The sequence below is a fragment of the Antechinus flavipes genome, chromosome 2, assembly GCF_016432865.1.
Source record: "Antechinus flavipes isolate AdamAnt ecotype Samford, QLD, Australia chromosome 2, AdamAnt_v2, whole genome shotgun sequence".
Taxonomy (NCBI): domain Eukaryota; kingdom Metazoa; phylum Chordata; class Mammalia; order Dasyuromorphia; family Dasyuridae; genus Antechinus; species Antechinus flavipes.
In genome coordinates this window covers 668,723,471-668,741,731 of record NC_067399.1, presented here as the reverse complement: position 1 = coordinate 668,741,731, position 18,261 = coordinate 668,723,471, and the positions used below count along the sequence as shown (strand labels likewise).

General features: G+C 33.8%; 1 pseudogene; it reads right to left on the bottom strand.

Annotated features, from left to right (window-relative positions):
• Positions 1-14,805: 14,805 nt before the first annotated feature.
• Positions 14,806-17,676, bottom strand: LOC127547004 (E3 ubiquitin-protein ligase RNF19A-like; annotated as a pseudogene).
• Between the last annotated feature and the right edge of the window lie 585 nt (positions 17,677-18,261).

Below are 18,261 nucleotides of genomic sequence, written 5' to 3'. Positions count from 1 at the left end.
TGATGTAATTATAATAGAGTATATAACAGCCAGCAGGGACGCAGAGATGGATTAATTCCATCATCTACCTTTGTGGTGACTGGAGGCTGAAGCACAAGCCCTGGGACTCAGAACCAGATTCACTTCATCTCACACCACCTGTGGTAGCTGGCCTCCTGCACTTCCCCCACTGAGACAAAGGCTGGTCTGAAAGGCTCTCCAAAAAGTTGGCCCAGGTCCCAGGCAAGGAAACTAGATTGTGAAGGAGATCATAAAGGATTTGAACTTTAACTCCTCGCTATTCTCCTGGTGATTATTTGGCTGAAAAGACGATTGCCCCAGAGACCTCCAGAAAACCAACAGGAACACTACAGAAAGGCAAAATCACTTTTTATCTAATGTATTGTTAATGATTTCATATTCAGTTAGATCTTGATTGTTATTATTATTATTTCAGTCATGTCTAACTCTCTGTGACATTTTTGAGATTTTCTTAATAGGGATGCTGGAGTGGTGTATTATTTCCTTCTCTATCTCATTTTGGAAAAGACAAATAAGGTCAAGTGACTTGTCTCAGATCTCAAGACTAGGAAGTGTCTGATGTTATTTGATTTGATTTGACTTTATGAAGATGAGTCTTCCTGATTCCAAGCCCAGTATTCATCTGAGATCTTGATTAGTCATCTCTAAGATCATCTTATGACCCTGCCTTTTTAAAAGATCACCCTGTATGGACTATAGCAGTTCTCTGAATATTAAACCATAAGCTGAGGTTAAACCATGAACATGTTTTTCTGTTCACTGGGAAATTCTATAATTGTGAATGCCTTCAAGTCATTTGGACACAAGTATAATAAGATGACAAGTGAAAGCACAGGTATAATAGTAAATTCAATTCAGTAGCCTAATTTTCCAAAAGATACATTGAGGACTTAGACTAGCTGATCTTTCAGGTTCCTTCTAATTTTAAAGTTCTGTGATTCTAAATAGATCATTTGTTATATGCTAGGGCATAGCATAGATGAGGATCATGCAAATGTTGCTGTGAGATGATAGATTAAAGGGTAATTTTGTTATATGACTTTAATCTTCTGCATAAAGATGTCTTAGATAGCTCTTCCCGTTAGTTGTTGAATTCAGTATTGAAGTTAATAAAAAAAAATCTATTTCATATTGGAATTTACCCCCCCAAATAATTTTTTAAATTGTAAATTATTGTATAAAATTTTATTATTTTTTAAATTAAATTGCAGAGTGCTATATTTGGAGTTGGGAAAACCTGGGTTCAATCTTACTTCTCGGCCACAAGTAGAAGGAAGAGAAAATAGATTATACCATAATATGCCTGACTTCTCCTAACCCAGACTATGATGACTTGCCATCATTTCTCTTAATTGAATGTAAATATTCAAGTGTTAATAACTCCTAGCACCATTTGCTTAATTACTCCATAGTAGTGTACATTTCTTTTACAGAATGCTTGGAGAACCTTTTCCAACTCATTGCCATTTGTGCATGCAAAGATATGAGGCAGAAATAGGAAGAGAGATGAGACAATAACAGGAAGGAAAGAGACACATTTATAAATTAGGGTTTATGATGTACCAGTAATCCTACAAAACACTGTTTCAAATAGCAAGGTATTTAAGAAAAGTGTGATTACCATGTCTCTTCACATATCCATGAAGGAAAAGAGAAAGATTCAAAATGTCAGAAAAAAAAAAAAAAAAATGGCATAAAAGGAAACATAGAGCATGAATGATAAATGGGAAATCATATAGGTTCATTGTAGCCAAAGAATTCTTCAGTGAATAAACAATTATTTTTGATGAGTCCTTCATTTTGACAAGAATTTATTTTTTTATTTTTTTCTTTCTTCATGATCCTTCACCATGTTTGTTTATCTCTAGCATTTGAAAGTGTCATAGCCCTCTTTTTATTAAAATGCTAGCATTATTAATAAACTGGCTAATTAGCCAGCAATTATGTCTCTCAAACCTTTTAAACTTCACACCTTTTTAAAAGGAAGTTTAAAAAAAAAATAAACTTTCCCTCAACCCTCCAATCATTGGGAAAAAGTAGCCCTAGAATACTGATGAGATATCAGTTATATGGCTGAAATGGATGACTTTCCATGAAATGAAACCTTCCTGCATGACCAGGATTCTGGGCTAGAACAGAGAAGAAAAGATAAGAACATATGGGTGGGGAATGAAAAGGTCTTGTTTTATAGTTTAGGAGATAGGAGCAAAAATCTTGGCTTATTTATCCAGGGTCACACAGCTAGTAACTATTTGTGATAGTAATTGAACTTAGGCTTTTTGACTCTAAATCCTGTGTTCTGCAATATTTATGATTCCGTAAGCTGCCAAACATCTAAGATGTATATGGCATAGTGGGAGATAGTAGTAGTAGTAGTAGTAGGCATTGGGAATGTGTACCAATTTCCTAGGTAAATCTGTTATCTGGCATCTTGGAAAACAAATTTTACCCTGGGTTACATGAGAAAGGAAGCAATTCCAATAACAAAGCAGCGAGAGTAATTATACTTCCAGCTCAAACATATCAGGAAGGATATCACTTTTATTGAAGTAAGCATTTAGGTATACACATTTTAGCTAGACATATTTGTTTGTATGTTACTTCGCCCCTTAAACCACAAGCCCTTTGAAAGCAGGAATTGTTATTTTCTTTTATTCTGGCTTGGTTTGATTTTAGCACACAGCACAGTGCCTCACTCAGTAAATGTCAAAAAATGCTTTTGATTTTTCTATTGGTACTTGTTGACAATTGTTGGATTCATGATAAAATGAAAACACAATAAAATCTTAATATATCAATTATCTAATTATTTGAGTGGGTCCACCTTCTGGGATCCATGCCTGTCTTCTTCCCACTAACCATCTTTGACTGTTGAAAAAGAAGCATTAAAATTAATCTATCTTAGAGAAATAGTAAAAGCTTGTTTAAGAATTCAATGGAATTCTTAAAAGGGCTTTTGATTCTATTCATATTAGATTAAAATACAGACTTTTCCAAATTTATTTGTAAAGTTAATTATAATTTTCTTTTAAATTTAGATTATCTCTTGCACTTCTCTGTATCTCTGTCTCTGTCTATATCTGTCTCTGTTTCTCTTTTTGTCTGTGCTTCTAAGTTACTGTTACTTCTCTTTGTCTTTGTTTCTGACTTACTGTCTGTGTGTATGTGTGAGTGTGTGTGGGGGGGGCGGGAGGGGATGTATGTGCTTGTCTCTGTCTGCAATATTTATGTATGAGGTGTGGTTTAAGTATTCTCATGTCATGCTTTATCTTATTTTGAAACTGCTGTTGTCTCCAGCTCAGTTAAAAAGTAGTAGTTCCAACTAAGTATAAAAATTAATGATGAGGTTTTATAATTTTATTTTCTTCAATAAGCCCAGGTGAGCAAATATATATGAACTACCAATAAAGTCAATGAATAAGCTTAGCGATAAGAATGTTTAAGCCTCCTTAAGTAACATGTCTTAAAGACATTGGGTTTCTGCTTCTACTGAATTTTCTGATGCTAATGTATAAGCCCCATTATACTCTCAACTATGAGCATCTTTATTCTCTCCTTTGTGTATCCATGAACAACCTCCCTAAGTTTAATATGGGTGGCTAGCAAAGTAGATTACATAATTCATCTCCACAATAAGTCTGGTCAGAGATCTGTAGGATAAGAGTTAAACGTCTTGAAAGGCATAGATTTTTCTTGAAGGAGCAAATTTTTATCCAGGATATTCAGAGCTCCAAATATATTAAAGATATTAGATATCACCCTCAATGTGCATTCATTCAGATTACAAATGGATCTGAAGAACATTCCAATTCTATGAGTGGAAGGGAATTAACCTCTGCCTCTCCATTTCTGTTAGGAAGAAAACCAGCAAATCTTATGATTGGCAACACTATCTGATTAATTGTGACGTGAAAATCTAGATGTATTCCACAAACCAACACTTTTACCAATATATAGTGTAAAACTTTTGAGATTTTGAGACTGAAAATTCTTTAAGCTGTTGTTGTTTTTTCTCCTTCATTTTAATAAGAGGACCAACATCATGAGTTGCGCAAGAATTGTATTTACATTAGACAGAATCTAAAGTTCTCTCTTGCTGAGTAAGTCCAGTGGTAGGACAAAAGTCAAGATGACTGGTGATGGCAAAGGTATAGGGGATGGATTTGGCATCTTTAATGTGTGAATAAGTTCTGAGATTTCCACAGGACCTGCTTCAGCAACTTTTAAAGGCATTAGAACAAATCATTGTCATCTACCACTTCTGCTCAGGGAAATCTTTCTATGCTTGGAGCTGACTCTTACTTACTAATGTGTTTGAGGCCTGCTGGTTATTCTAAACCTGCTTTGTCAAAAGGGTTTACTTGGGTGTTGTCACTGTATATGCTATAGTTTTTTTTTTAAGAGTCACAGGTATAATTTGGTGAAGCAGATAAACACCCTCCCACCAGAAGTGCTATTCCTTCTGAACACTCCTGACATCCCAGAGTCTTGAGAACCTTTTGTTTATTTGCTTATTTCTTTATTGGCTAATTGGCTTGTTTTTTTTTTTTTTAATTATCATATACAGTTGGCTCCAAAAAAAAAGCTAACACAAATTAAAAATAAGTTCATAAAGTTGACTTGTGACTTTTCCTTTTTTGCTTAGATTTCATTTTTTCCCACTTAAGATGTGAATTTCACTTTCCCTCCTTTCCTCTTAACTTTCTATCCCCATTGTGAAGAAGCATGTGAAGTTATGCAAAACATCTTTATAAAAGTCATAGATATTTATTGTCCACCCCAAAAAAATAATCCTTAAGAAAACATAGTTGGTTTTTTTTTTGTTTTTGTTTTTTTGTTTTTTTTAAGTACACTTCAATTTGTATTCACACACTATCAGTTTTTTCTCAGGGAATGTATATGTCCTTGAGAATAGTTTTGGATGATTGCTTTACTGAGAATAGCAAAGTCATTCACATCTGATCATTCCACAACATTGTTATTACTTTGTACATAGTACATTTCATTTCGCATTAGCTCATAGAGGACTTTCCAGGTTTATCTGAAAGCATCCTGCTCATCATTTCTTATAGAACAATAGAATTCCACCATAACTACACATAATACCACAATTTATTCATCCATTCCCCCACTGATGGCATTGCTCAATTTCTAATACTTTGCCCTGAGAAAAGAGTTTTGCTAGAAATATTTTTGTACATGTGTCCTTTTTTAAAAAAATCTCTTTTGGGATTCATGTCTAGTAGTGGTATTATTAAGTCAAAGGATATGCATGCTTTTATAACCATTTGGGCATAGTTCATATCTTTTAACATTTATGAATTGGAGAATGGCTCATTGTTTTGTTACAAACTTGACTTGATTCCTTATACATTTGAGAAAGCCTGCCTTCATCAAATAAACTTGATTCAAAATTATTTTCACAGTTACTGACGCTAACTTAATTACCCCTTCTCCATTTATTCTATTTTCTCTCCTCAAAAGTGTTTTCCTTATAGCCTACCTCTCCTCCAATATACCCCTTCTTCAATTACCTTACCCTCTTCTAGTATCCCCATTGATCTTCCCCACCTACTTTCTTCAGTTCAGGTATAGAGATCTTATACCCATAATGAGTAGATATGTTATTTCCCCTTTGAGCCAATTCAGATGAAAATAAGGTTTGCTCACTCTCCTTCCTCTCCCTCTTTTCCCTGACACTGTAAAAGCTTTTGCTTGCATTTTTTATGGCAAATAATTTATGCCATTCTACCTTTCTTTTTCCTTTTCTCAAAATATATTCCTCTCACCTTTTATTTTATTTTTTAAATATTATCTCTTCATATTCAACTCACACCTGTGGCTTTTGTCCATATATACTCATTCTAACCTTTTATGTATGAATGTAAACATATAAGCCTTATTATGTCCCTTATAATTTTCATTTCTTGATGATCCCATTATACTTTTCCTGATTCCTGTATTTGAAAATCAAAGTTTCTATTTAGTTCTGCTCTTTTTATCATGAATGCTTGAAATTCCCTTATTTCATTTAATATCCATCTTGTCCCCTGAAGGACTATATTCATTTTTTTTTTTTTTTTTGCATAGGTGATTCATGGTTGTAATTCTCTCTCCATTGCTTTCTATAATAGCATAGTCATATTCCAAGCCCCATAAACCATTAATGTCAAGCATGAATGTCTAGTATTTACTAATAACTAAAATATAAATACACACACACACACACAAAAAAAAAATCTCTTTTCAGAAGTATGACCACAGAATCATACTCTTACCTCTAATTCATTGTATATGAAATAACCCATTGGACTTCCTGGATCTTCATATAGATCTTATATTTTCTTATAATGAGGGTGACACACACATTACTAAAGTAAACTCATTTTTGGGGAGGCTCTGAAGGAAAGTGTGGGAGAGAAGAAATATTAGATTGACTATCAAACTGAAAGTCTACCGAGCCATTGTGCTGACCTCGTTGTATGTTTGTGAAATCTGGAAACTCTATCAGTGCAATGCCAGAAAACTGAATTGCTTCTATTTGAATTGTCAGGAGTATTCTAAAGGTACCAGGATAAGATACCAGACACTGAAGTCCTTTCTTGAACTAAACTGCCAAGCATTAAAAGTCTAGTGCACAGAATGCAACTCCATTGGGCTGGCCACATTGTTGGGATGTCAAATATATGCTTACAAAATAGACTGTTGGGTGGAGAACTCACACAGGGCAAATGCTCACAAAGTGAATGGAATTGTAATGCAAGGGACACTTTAAATGTCTCTCATTTAAACTTTAGAATTAATTGACATGGAAAACATTAGCACAAGACCACCCAGCATGGCATTCAGTCATCAGAGAAGGTACTGTACTCTATAGTTTAGAAGAAATGATTTGCAAAGTTAGAGAATCCACCACCAATCTCTCACAATGTTCATAAAGATTTTTGATTTCTGAACTGTAGCGGAACATTTGGAGCTCATATTGGTCTAACCAGCCATACTAACTTGACTCTAACTATGTGATAATGTGGTATCATTTTGGTCCAGAAGAAAGGACAACAACAAAACATGTTTGTTGTTGTTGTTGTTGTTGTTGTTGTTGTTGTTGTTGTTGTTGCTGTTGTTGTTTGTTTGTTTATTTGTTTGTTTGTTTTTTTTACAAGTGTGTCCATAAGAAATCTTAATCTGGAAATATATTCTGTTTTTTGCCATATCTCTTAATTCTGTTGAAACAGTACATTTCAAGATGCAACTCAAAAATCACCCCTCCATGAAGAATTATATGACTCCCAGAGTTAGAGACAAACATTAATACCAAAAACTCAAAATATCACTATAATATAATGTATTGATTTGATTTTTATTTCACCTTTATATTTCATTATTTTAATATGTGTCATATGGTCCTCACTGTAATTTTATTCAGTTTAATACTTTAGAAATTTTACATCTGATATACTTATAAAAAATCATCGAGAAGAAAGACAGACTCAACTCATTCCCAAAGTGATTGGCACAGAAATTTGAGCTTACTCTATCATTCTGATAAGGCTGGCTCATCCTCTCTGGGCAACTTGATAGTACTCCTCTCCTGAGGGTACAACATATTAGTGCCAGACAGTAATTTAGTGCAGTACTTAGACTGACTTTTTAAAGCATACTAAATTCAAGGCACTGTGCCAGGTAATAGGGATAGAAAAATACAAGATGTTACTTAGTTTCAAAGAATTTACATTCTAGTAAGGAAAAATCAATATGGAAAGAGACATCATTGTTTCATAGTTCTTTAGCTGGATGAATTTCTGAGATCTTCAACTCAGACCACCTCCCCCCCAAACAAAATAAAACAAAAATGAAATGAAGCAAGCAAACAGACAAAAAACAAAAACAAAAAACAACACAAAGATAAAAGTAAGGGAGATTAAATAATTTTTCCAAAGGCACAATTTGTGACTACAAAAAGAGAATTAGAACTTCCCTTACTATAGGACCATTAAAATTGCTGCTTTGTATATAAAAGGCTTTTTATTCCAAAGAGAACTATTTTAACTTTGCGACACAGGAAATTCTTGGGGCATCCATGAACAGGTCAAATGTGATTTAGGAAAGTTGTTGTGTGAGCAAATTGTCAAGGGAAGAGAGTAGATGTATGGAAACTAATTAACAAGCTATTTTAATCATCTAAGAGGTGATGAAGCTTTTAAACAAAGCAATCGTTGTGTGAGTTGCAAGAAATGAATAGCGATAAATGTGGTCTGGAAGATTTGGCAAAACATTGGATATGGTATATGAGGGAGAGTACATACTGAAGGATGACTCTAGATCATAAAAATGGTTGAATAGGGGTGATAATGTCTTCAACAGTTTTGGTGGGCACTGAAACAATAAATTAATTTTTAGACATATTGAGTTTGACATTTCCACATTATCTTCAAATGAAATGTTAATATTTCTAGCCATATGAAAAAATGATCCAAGTCATTATTAATCAGAGAAATGCAAATTAAGACAACTCTGAGATACCACTACATACCTGTTAGACTGGCTAGAATGACAGGGAAAGATATTGCAGAATGTTGGAGGGGATGTGGGAAAACAAGGACACTAATACATTGATGGTGGAATTGTGAATATATCCAACCATTCTGGAGAGCAATTTGGAACTATGCTCAAAAAGTTATCAAACTGTGCATACTCTTTGATACAGCAGTGTTACTACTGGGCTTATATCCCAAAGAAATCATAAAGAAGAAAAAGGGATCAGTATGTGCATGAATGTTTGTTGTAGCCCTCCTTGTAGTGGCCAGAAACTGGAAACTGAATAGATTCCCATCAATTGGAGAATAGCTGAACAAATTGTGGTATATGAATATTATGGAATATTATTGTTCAGTAAGAAATGACCAACAAGATGATTTCAGAAAGGCCTGGAGAGACTTATATGAACTGATGCTGAGTGAAACGATCAGGATCAAGAGATCATTATGTACTTCAATAACAATACTATATGATGATCAATTCTGCTGGACCTGGCCATCTTCAGCAATGAGATGAACCAAATCAGTTCCAATGGAGCAGTAATGAACTGAACCAGCTACACCCAGTGAAAGAACTCTGGGAGATAACTAAGAACCATTACATTGAATTTCCAATCCCTATATTTTTTGCCTGCCAGCATTTTGTATTTCCTACATAGGCTAATTGTACACTATTTCAGAGTCCATTTTTTTTTGGTACAGCAAAATAATGGTTTGGTCATGTATACTTATTTTGTATTTAATTTATACTTTAATAAATTTAAACATCTACTGGTCATCCTGCCATCTAGGAGAGGGGGTCGGGGGAAGGAGGGGAAAAATTGGAACAAAAGATTTGGCAATTGTCAATGCTGTAAAATTATCCATACATATAACTTGTAAATAAAAAGCTATTTTTAAAAAATGAAATGTTAAAGAGATGCCAAGAGATGAAGGAATCCATTTTTTTTTAAGGATAAGGGAATGATTCCTTTTAAAATTCAAATACAGTTGTGGTAGCTCAGACAATATGTGACAAAGTTTGTTTTTGGATTTTCATCTTTATGATTCCATTTCCAGTACTCTTTCTTTTGTGTCCCTATACTTCCAATCACTTTGGATAATATTTAACATATTATAATGGAAATTGCATTGATATGGGGGTCTGTTGTCATAAGTTATATCACTTCTGGAATATTAGGCAATTTATTTCCCCATGGAAGGAGAGAAGAACTAAGGAAGAGGGGAAAAGGGAGGGGGAAAGAAAAAAAAAAAGAAAGTGAAAAGAAACAGAGAGGAGAGAGAGAGAAAAAAAGAGAGAGAAAGAGAGAGAGAGAGAGAGAGAAGGAAGGAAGAAGGGAGAAAGGAAGGAAGGAAGGAAGAAAGAAGGTGAAAAAAGAAGGAAGGAAGACAAAGGAAGGAAGGCAGAAGAGGAAAGAAGGAGGGAGAGAGAGGCAAAGATAGAAGAAAGAGCAAGAGAAAGAAAGGAAGAAAAGAAAATAGGGAAGAAAGGAAGGAAGGAAAGAAAGGAGAGGGGAAGGGAGGGAGAAAAAAAGAAAGAAGAAACAAAGAAGGAAAGAAGAGATAGAAGAAAGGGAACAAAGGAAAAGGAAAGAAAGGGAGGTAGGGAGGAAGAAAAAAATTTTTTGAAATGAAAACAAAGCAAGGTATTAGACTAAAAAAGCTGTTCTCTAAAGTTCCTCTAAGCTCTAAGTATATTACTATTAATATAATATTTTGCATTTGTATAATTTTATAATTATTGTACTCATATATCATAACATACACAGATCCCAAAAGAAATGGTATATTCACAATCCTTTCTCTCTACATTAGAATGTAAGTAGTCTGGTGCATGACTTAAAAATAAACATCTAATGAAAAATGAAATCTGAAAGTCCAGAATCTGACTGCTAAATTGACTACATTTATATTTAGAACATTATTTTATTTCTGCACTTCAGATTTCATCTTTACCCTTGTCATTCAGAGACAAAATTGAAGAAAACTAATTCTAAAAATTACTTGTTTTAATTAATTTGCTTTGTTGAGGGACTCTGCTTACTGTACCCTATCATTTTCCTATTTATGAATAGAATGACCTGCCTTTAACATCAAGAAACTGTTCTACTTATGTTGTAGCATCTGAAATGGCCAGTGCAAGAAATGATTATAAATTATGTCAGTCTTCATTGACTCCTATTAAATGGAGGCTATGAGGTTGGAGAAGAAGAAGGGAGGTTAAAAATATTGTGACTCATTAAGAATATAAATATTGTGAACTCCATTTAAAAAAAATTCTGATAAGACTATTTTTCTCCATTATAAATTTCAGTTCATATTTTCTTCTGGCTGTTGTTATTTCATTGATCAGTATAAAACATTTTTTTTTATAAGAAGCACAATTTCATTTGAAGCAAAGGAAAATCAGAAGGTCAGTGTTGGAAAAGAGAAGGACATTGCCTAGAATGATTTAAATGTAAGAAATTCTATTTAAAAAAACTTCATCTAGTATATTATAGTTTTTAAAAATAACATTAAAATTAGAGAGAAAGAAAATTGCGGGTATCCTTTTGAAAATGCTTAATCAAGCACGAGGTAAAGGTCATAATTTCAATAACATAATTTTTTTTAAAAAAACTGACCCAAACAAAAATCAATGTAGCTTGAATAAGAGAAGAAAATGTCAAGTAGGGGGAAAATTTTATATATCTATACAAATATAAATGTAGAATATATATATATATATATATATATATATATATATATATATATGCACACATATACATATATATATGCATACCCAATATATATTTTAGATATGTGACTATTTTAGATGAACAACCAATCTTCAAATGATAAATGGTTAAAAGTTATAAAATCTTTTCACAAAAAATGAAACTTTATCAATATTATTACATAAAACTGCTCTAAATCACCATTAATATGATAAACATAAATTAAAATAATTCTAGTATTTTATCTCATGTCTAAGAAATTGACTCAAAGACACAGACTTTGTTGAATGACACTCTTTGAAATCAGGTTTGATAATTGACTGTGAGGAAAAATTGTCCTTATAGGACAAAGAAAGGGGGGGAAAAGAATATTTATCTATATATATGTTTGTGATATGCATATGTGTGGATGTCTATGTGTGTACATATAGCGAAATGGTCATAGACATCATTTTTGTGGTGCTTAAATGTGGAAACAAATTCAGTGTCCATTGAATGTCAATATCTAAAATCTTACTGGATGGTGAGCTTGAACTTGCAAAATACAAATTCTGTAATCACTTTGCAAACTGGAAAGGTTTCAAGTATAGAAATGACAAAAAATATTATTCAAGGACTGTCCTAGCTAATATTAGGGATATTCATCCTTTAAATGTCAGCTCAATCATCATCAGCTTTTGTTGATTGGCCATAGCAACTTAGGACCTTACTTAACTTACCTTGTCCTCAATTTCCTCAATAAGGGCTCATACTATGTGGACTCTAGAGTTCAATTTTAGAGATATAATGGTCTTCAAATGGTATCTGAACCAAACCCTTTATCCCCTTATATTTACACACACACACACACACACACACACACACACACACACACGTACACATATACAAAGATACAACATATACTTCTATTTTGTAGCAGAGAAGATTGGGGGTCATGAAGATTACAGTGACTCCTTCTTCCCTTTGCTTTTACTGTTCAGGGCAATTATAGTTCTTAGATTCACAATGTAGGAGTCATCCTAGACTCCTCACTATTTCTCACCCTGCATATCCAATATGGCATCAAGGCCTGCTGATTTCACTTTGCATCATCATTCAAATTCACCCCCTTCTGTTCATTGACACTGGCATGCTCCCCTGGTGCGGGCCTTCATCACTTCATGCTCTACTTATTGTACTAATCTGCTAGATGGTCACCTGTTTTAAGTCTCCCTATTCCAATTTATTCTCCAGTTAGTCACCAAAGTAATTTTCTTAAAGCTCAGAACTAATCATGTTACATCTCAAACACTAAACTCCAGTAGTTTCCTATAACAATCAGAATGAAATATAAAATTGTCAGTCACTCAAACACCTTCATAAGCTCATATCCTAGTAACTTTACAATTCTATTAATTCCATATTCCTTTACATATATTCTTCAATCCAGTATCCCTGTCCTCCTGGTTGTTTCACAAACAAGACACACATTTCTTAACTCTTTCCTTTCTCTTTCTGTCCTTGATACCTAGAGAGTTCTCCCTCATATACTCTTACTAATATCCTCCATGGTTTCTTCTAAGACCCAACTAAAATGGTATTTATTACTAGAAACCTGCTTCAACAATACCTCCCCTCTATTAAATCTATTTATCCTGTATATAATTTGTCTCACATGTGTTAGTTTCAAATTGTATCCCCGCCTTAAACCTAAAGTCTTTGAAAAAGAGGATTGCCTCTTATCTCTTTTTGTATTCCCACCATGAATGTCAGTACTTAACACATAGTTGGAACATAATAAATGCTAATTGATTGGGGTATTTGTTAATAAATCCTAGAAGTAGGATTTGAACCCAGATTTTCTGACTCAACTTCATTTCTTTCCCCCTGCATAATTCGAAAGTAAATATGGAAATGCCTTATTTTGTTGTTTATTTTTCATTCTTTTAAAAGGAATACCATTATAATTTACATTTACTTTAAATATGCAATTTATATGCATATTATTGAGCAAATGTACAAATATCATGACAAGCATCATTATATAAGATAACTGGCATCAGTGTTGTAAGTAACTGGTAAGGAAGCATCATGGAGGAAGACTGAAGCCTATGGTATATTTCTTTTTAACCAAATCAAAACTCTTAGAAGTATTATAATGGCAATACTTGTAAGAAATATAGAAGATAGAACATTTTTACTACTATTTTTTTCTAGAATCTCTGTTTTGCATTTTAGTTAAATTAGGCAGGTACACTAACAGTACATGCATTTTGGTCAGCATCAACTTCTTTGGTAAACAAAAAAAGGAATGAAGGTGCCATACTGGGAATCTGTCTTTTTTACCTGAGTGAGCATTGCACTGTATTTTGAGTCAATGATTGGAGATGGACACATGTTTTGCAAATAGCTGTTATGTAAAAGTTGTGCCCTGAAGCCTGTGAAATTTTGGTAGGCTAATACTTTTTCATCAGCATCAGTAATAAGAATTACATGTCTTCCTATCAACTACAGTCATTTTGAGTTCTGCAGTTTTGCTTTATCATCTAAGGTAGCCAGAGAGGATGTGCTGGAAAACAACACAATAAAATCCTCAAAAAAATAGGCACTTAAAATCTAGTCTATTCCAAAGGCACTCAGAATTAGTGAGGCATATTCTTCCCCTTGATGGAAAAAGTAACTGTTTCTTTAAAATGCTCATAAACCAATGGAGTCTTATTTTATGTATGTGTGTATGTGTATATAAATATATACATATATATTACACACATACACATAAAATCATTTTTTTTTGTTTCTGCTTAATTAACATTAAGCCTTTCTAGTAAGGTAATATCAACTCTGTGAAAGATATATTTTGAACCATGTTTCTCTATTTTAAGGTTGTACAAAACTGCTAAAACATATCTCAAATTGTACGAGTTTCCAAACAGTAGTAAATGGACTGCATTAAATTCTGTATTTCCCCATTGAATATGATTTATCCCAGAAAGGAAAAAAATCCATTATGAGTTGAAATGTTATAAAGAACACCAGCTATTGTAGAATAACCTATAAGGGTCTTGGGAAACTAGTGTTTCCTTTAAACATTTTGCTTAGTGGTTTTCAATAAATTGCCATTATCCATTTATCAGAAAGTCTCAAGTTTTCCTAAAAATATTCTAGAACGATATTCATATTTTATATATATATATATATATATATATGTATATATATATATATATTCATCATAAATTAAGCCAACTTTCTGCCTGTATAAACAAGTATTTACCTTAAAGCAAAGTTTTGTGACAAACACACAAAACATTAGTTTAGATCTAATGGTTTATTTTCCAGTTGTAATGCACCTTAAAATCTTCATTTCACTTCCACAGAATTTAGCAAGTGAAGTCTACATGAAGCATTTTACCTTGCTTTATAAAAGATCTAATTATATCATGATTGTGAAGTCTGGCTTCTTCTGGTAATTTGAAACTTACAGTAGTCACAGGTAGTTCAACCAGCTCTCAATAGAGTTGTTCAGAGATAAATATCTTGCACCATCTATAGACTTAAATTTCAGTGTGAATTATAGTACTTAATTCAAAACCCTGTTGTAAATTATTGTTATTTTTTTAATCCCCCACCAAAACAGAGATCTTCATTGGCTGTTGCCAAACTGTTTCCATGCTTTTCAGCAATATAACTCAAAGGCGAAATTTCAGCAGGGATAGGAAACACAGGAATGCCACTTGGATAAAGAAAGTTTTCCAAGCATTCATTTTCTGCTTCAGTAAGAATATTAACAGTAGCAAAATGTGTATGATAATCATTGGAGCCATGAATACAAGAAGTTTTCATGCTTTCTGAGTCAGAGCAACTGAAATCAGAGAGATGATTTGAATGGGAGTCAGCTACCAATGATAAGCTCTCACAGAGATATAAATCAAATTCACTGGAGTTCATGCCCTATTGCTCTACTAGCTACATATCCATGTCTTTTCTGGTCTCATTTATCTTCATGCTACTCCTTTTCTTCACTTTATCTTCAGGTTTTCTGCTTGCTATTTCTTTGGATACTTGGTAGCATTTGATTTACCTTCAGGTACACCACCAAATTAACCACCAACATGATCATGTCCAAGAGCACTACCAATCTCCATACAACTGTTTTTGGGTCAGAATTTGATTGACTGATTTATTTATACTATTTCTTTTTCTTTGTCCAATGGGATGTAGGAATCTAGGATGTATCCTGCTATTGCTTTGATATGACTATCACTGTTAGCAAACTGACTGTGACAGATTCTCCTCTTCTAGTGTACTGTTCTTTTTTACATCTTCTTATACTTCCAACTCATTACAACAGTTGACCAATGCACTTCCTGATAGACTCCCTGTTATACTAGCTCTGGCTAGTGCCATAGTGCTGATTGATTTTTCAAGCTGTTTCAAATGGCTGCTTCTACTAACACTAAAACTATTAACAACACTACCTTCCGCTATACTAGGATTGGGGTATGCTTCTGCTACTAAAGTTGGCCCTATACTATATTTGTTTTGCCAATATTTATATCACTTTCATGATCAAATTTGATCCTGACTCCTTTTCCATTTCCTGCTGACACTACAACCTCCATTTCAATATATATTGGAATAACTCCATAAACATAATGGGAATACCAATATTTACAGTTATTTCGGCTATGAGCAGAGATTCAATTATAGACAATGTTGCAAAACATCTGCTATGGCCAAAGTCTGGTTGTATTTTGAAATATTCTTTCCTTTGTATTGATTATGGATCATATTTCCAATATACACAGGGATTACAATAATCACTAACAAAGAGCAAGTCCAGCTATTAAAATAATTCCTACAATGGCACCAATGAATGTTCCCAGATGATGCCACAATATTTTTTTTTCTTAAAACTCCGATACACCATGTTGTAAAGGCCCTTCCAGCTAACCTGTCTTCCAGAAACCAAACAGGCTAAACATATGTCTGGCTGCTTTCAGTTTTCATAGATCTTTGACATCCAATTCAATATTCATAACCTCCCTGCCCAAGAGATAGGGATTATATAATTATTCTTCTTATATAAAGGAGGTCCAGGAGAGAAGAGAGCAAGTAATCAGCATGGGCAGGGATTCCCATTTCTACAGCTGTGGTCTGAGCATGGGAATTACTGGGCTCAAGGAATCAAGACAGCAGAAGGGATGTTGATTTTGTCCATGGTGGGGGTTGGGTGTAAGGGAATTGGGAAGATGGGGACAGTGGGGCTCCTACCTGGGTCTTGGCCGTGGTGCAGAGTACCTGCCATGGGTTGGGGTATCTCAACATTGAGGGGAAATGGCTTGGGTTGGGTCTAGATAAAATCAGGGCCAATGGGCACAGGGACCCAGACCGCAGTCTGGAGAAAGGGGACAAAGAAGAATCCAGAAAGTACAGCATGATGGTCTTAAATAATGCAAATCTGAGATCTCTTTTACATATGGTTACAAAACTCACAACCATAGACAGCACATGCCACATGATTGCAACTTCCATTATTCATCTTTATTTTGCATACAACATATGTGTAAATGGTTTTAGATCATCAGCTGCTTCTCCAGACTTTGGCTTTACCTAATGGAAGAAGAACATATTGTTCTCATACATAAGCCCTGGGCTCTTTTCTGTCAAACAGCAATACAAGTCTAATTTTATTTCCAAATTTCGTTCACAGTAAAACCACAACTCTTTCCCACATCCTTCTCATTCACATGTTAATATGAAACAACTGGCACAGCCAAAAACTATCACAATATATTCACAGTCTGGAGTTGGACAGCACCTATAGTCAGGGTCTGTAATAGACTACCATCTAAACATACATTCTTCATATATTTCCATCAAGATATGTTCATTTACCGTCAAGCAAATGTCATGGGGAATAAATCGTTTGGTACATTCTGGGCATCTGATATTAACTCTATTATGAGATTCAATTCTCAGATACTGTTGTAAGCAATCCACACAAGATCTATGATAACAGGCCATTATATCAGGAAATTTTTCATTAGGATGGCACAAAAGGAACAAAGGACACTTCATAAATTCTCCATTTTATTTACTGTTAATTATTGTTCCATTGTCAGAGGAGGTATATGTGGCAAAAACTTTGTACTTATCAGTACACATTTCAGAATATATGTCTACAATACTTCCAATTCTGTCTACCCTCCCATTAAGATCTGCTGATTTGTGCTCAGTGTCTTTTTAATTTCTAAATAGAAAAGTTTCTAACTTTAAAAAATCTCTAACTGAGCCTTTCTGACTGAAGGCAAACTCACAGATGAGGCATAAATCTGAAAGTCCTGATCTGACCCCATTTGTTGATGCAAACTTATTCCTAGCATATTCATTACAAGTGAGTCAGGATCAGTTACAACCCTCATATTTAATTATAAGTCATTGTTTTTGTCTTTGCATTAATATGTGGCTATGTTATGAGACAACCTTTACTTCTTGTTGCTGAACCTTTAATGTCAAAGGAATTTTTTTTATAGATGTACTTTTTTTGGTTGCCATCTACTACCATCTAAAAAAGATAGAAATATTTACCAAACTAACATCTTGCCTCTGTCTTCAGCTATGCTGTAATTATATATGTCTATTGTTTTCATCTTATGCATCTTTCAGCTAACAAAGAAATACCTCTTAAAATTTCAACTCTAGCATAGTGATGGCAATAGAAACAGCAAGGACTGAAGAACCACTGTCTGTTGGCAGCCAAGTCCATCACCCAGCAGCAGAAATGACTCACCCTCCATTCTTTTTTTTTCCCCTCACTCGTATTTTATTTTTCCAAATACATGTAAAGGTACTATTCAACATTCATTTTTATAAGATTTTGTACTCCAAATTCTTTCTCTTACTCTCCCTAACCTTCCCCACTCCCAATAGAACAAGCAATTTGATACAGGTTTTACTTGTACAATACTTTTATACATATTTCCACGTTTGTCAAGTTGTGCCAAAAA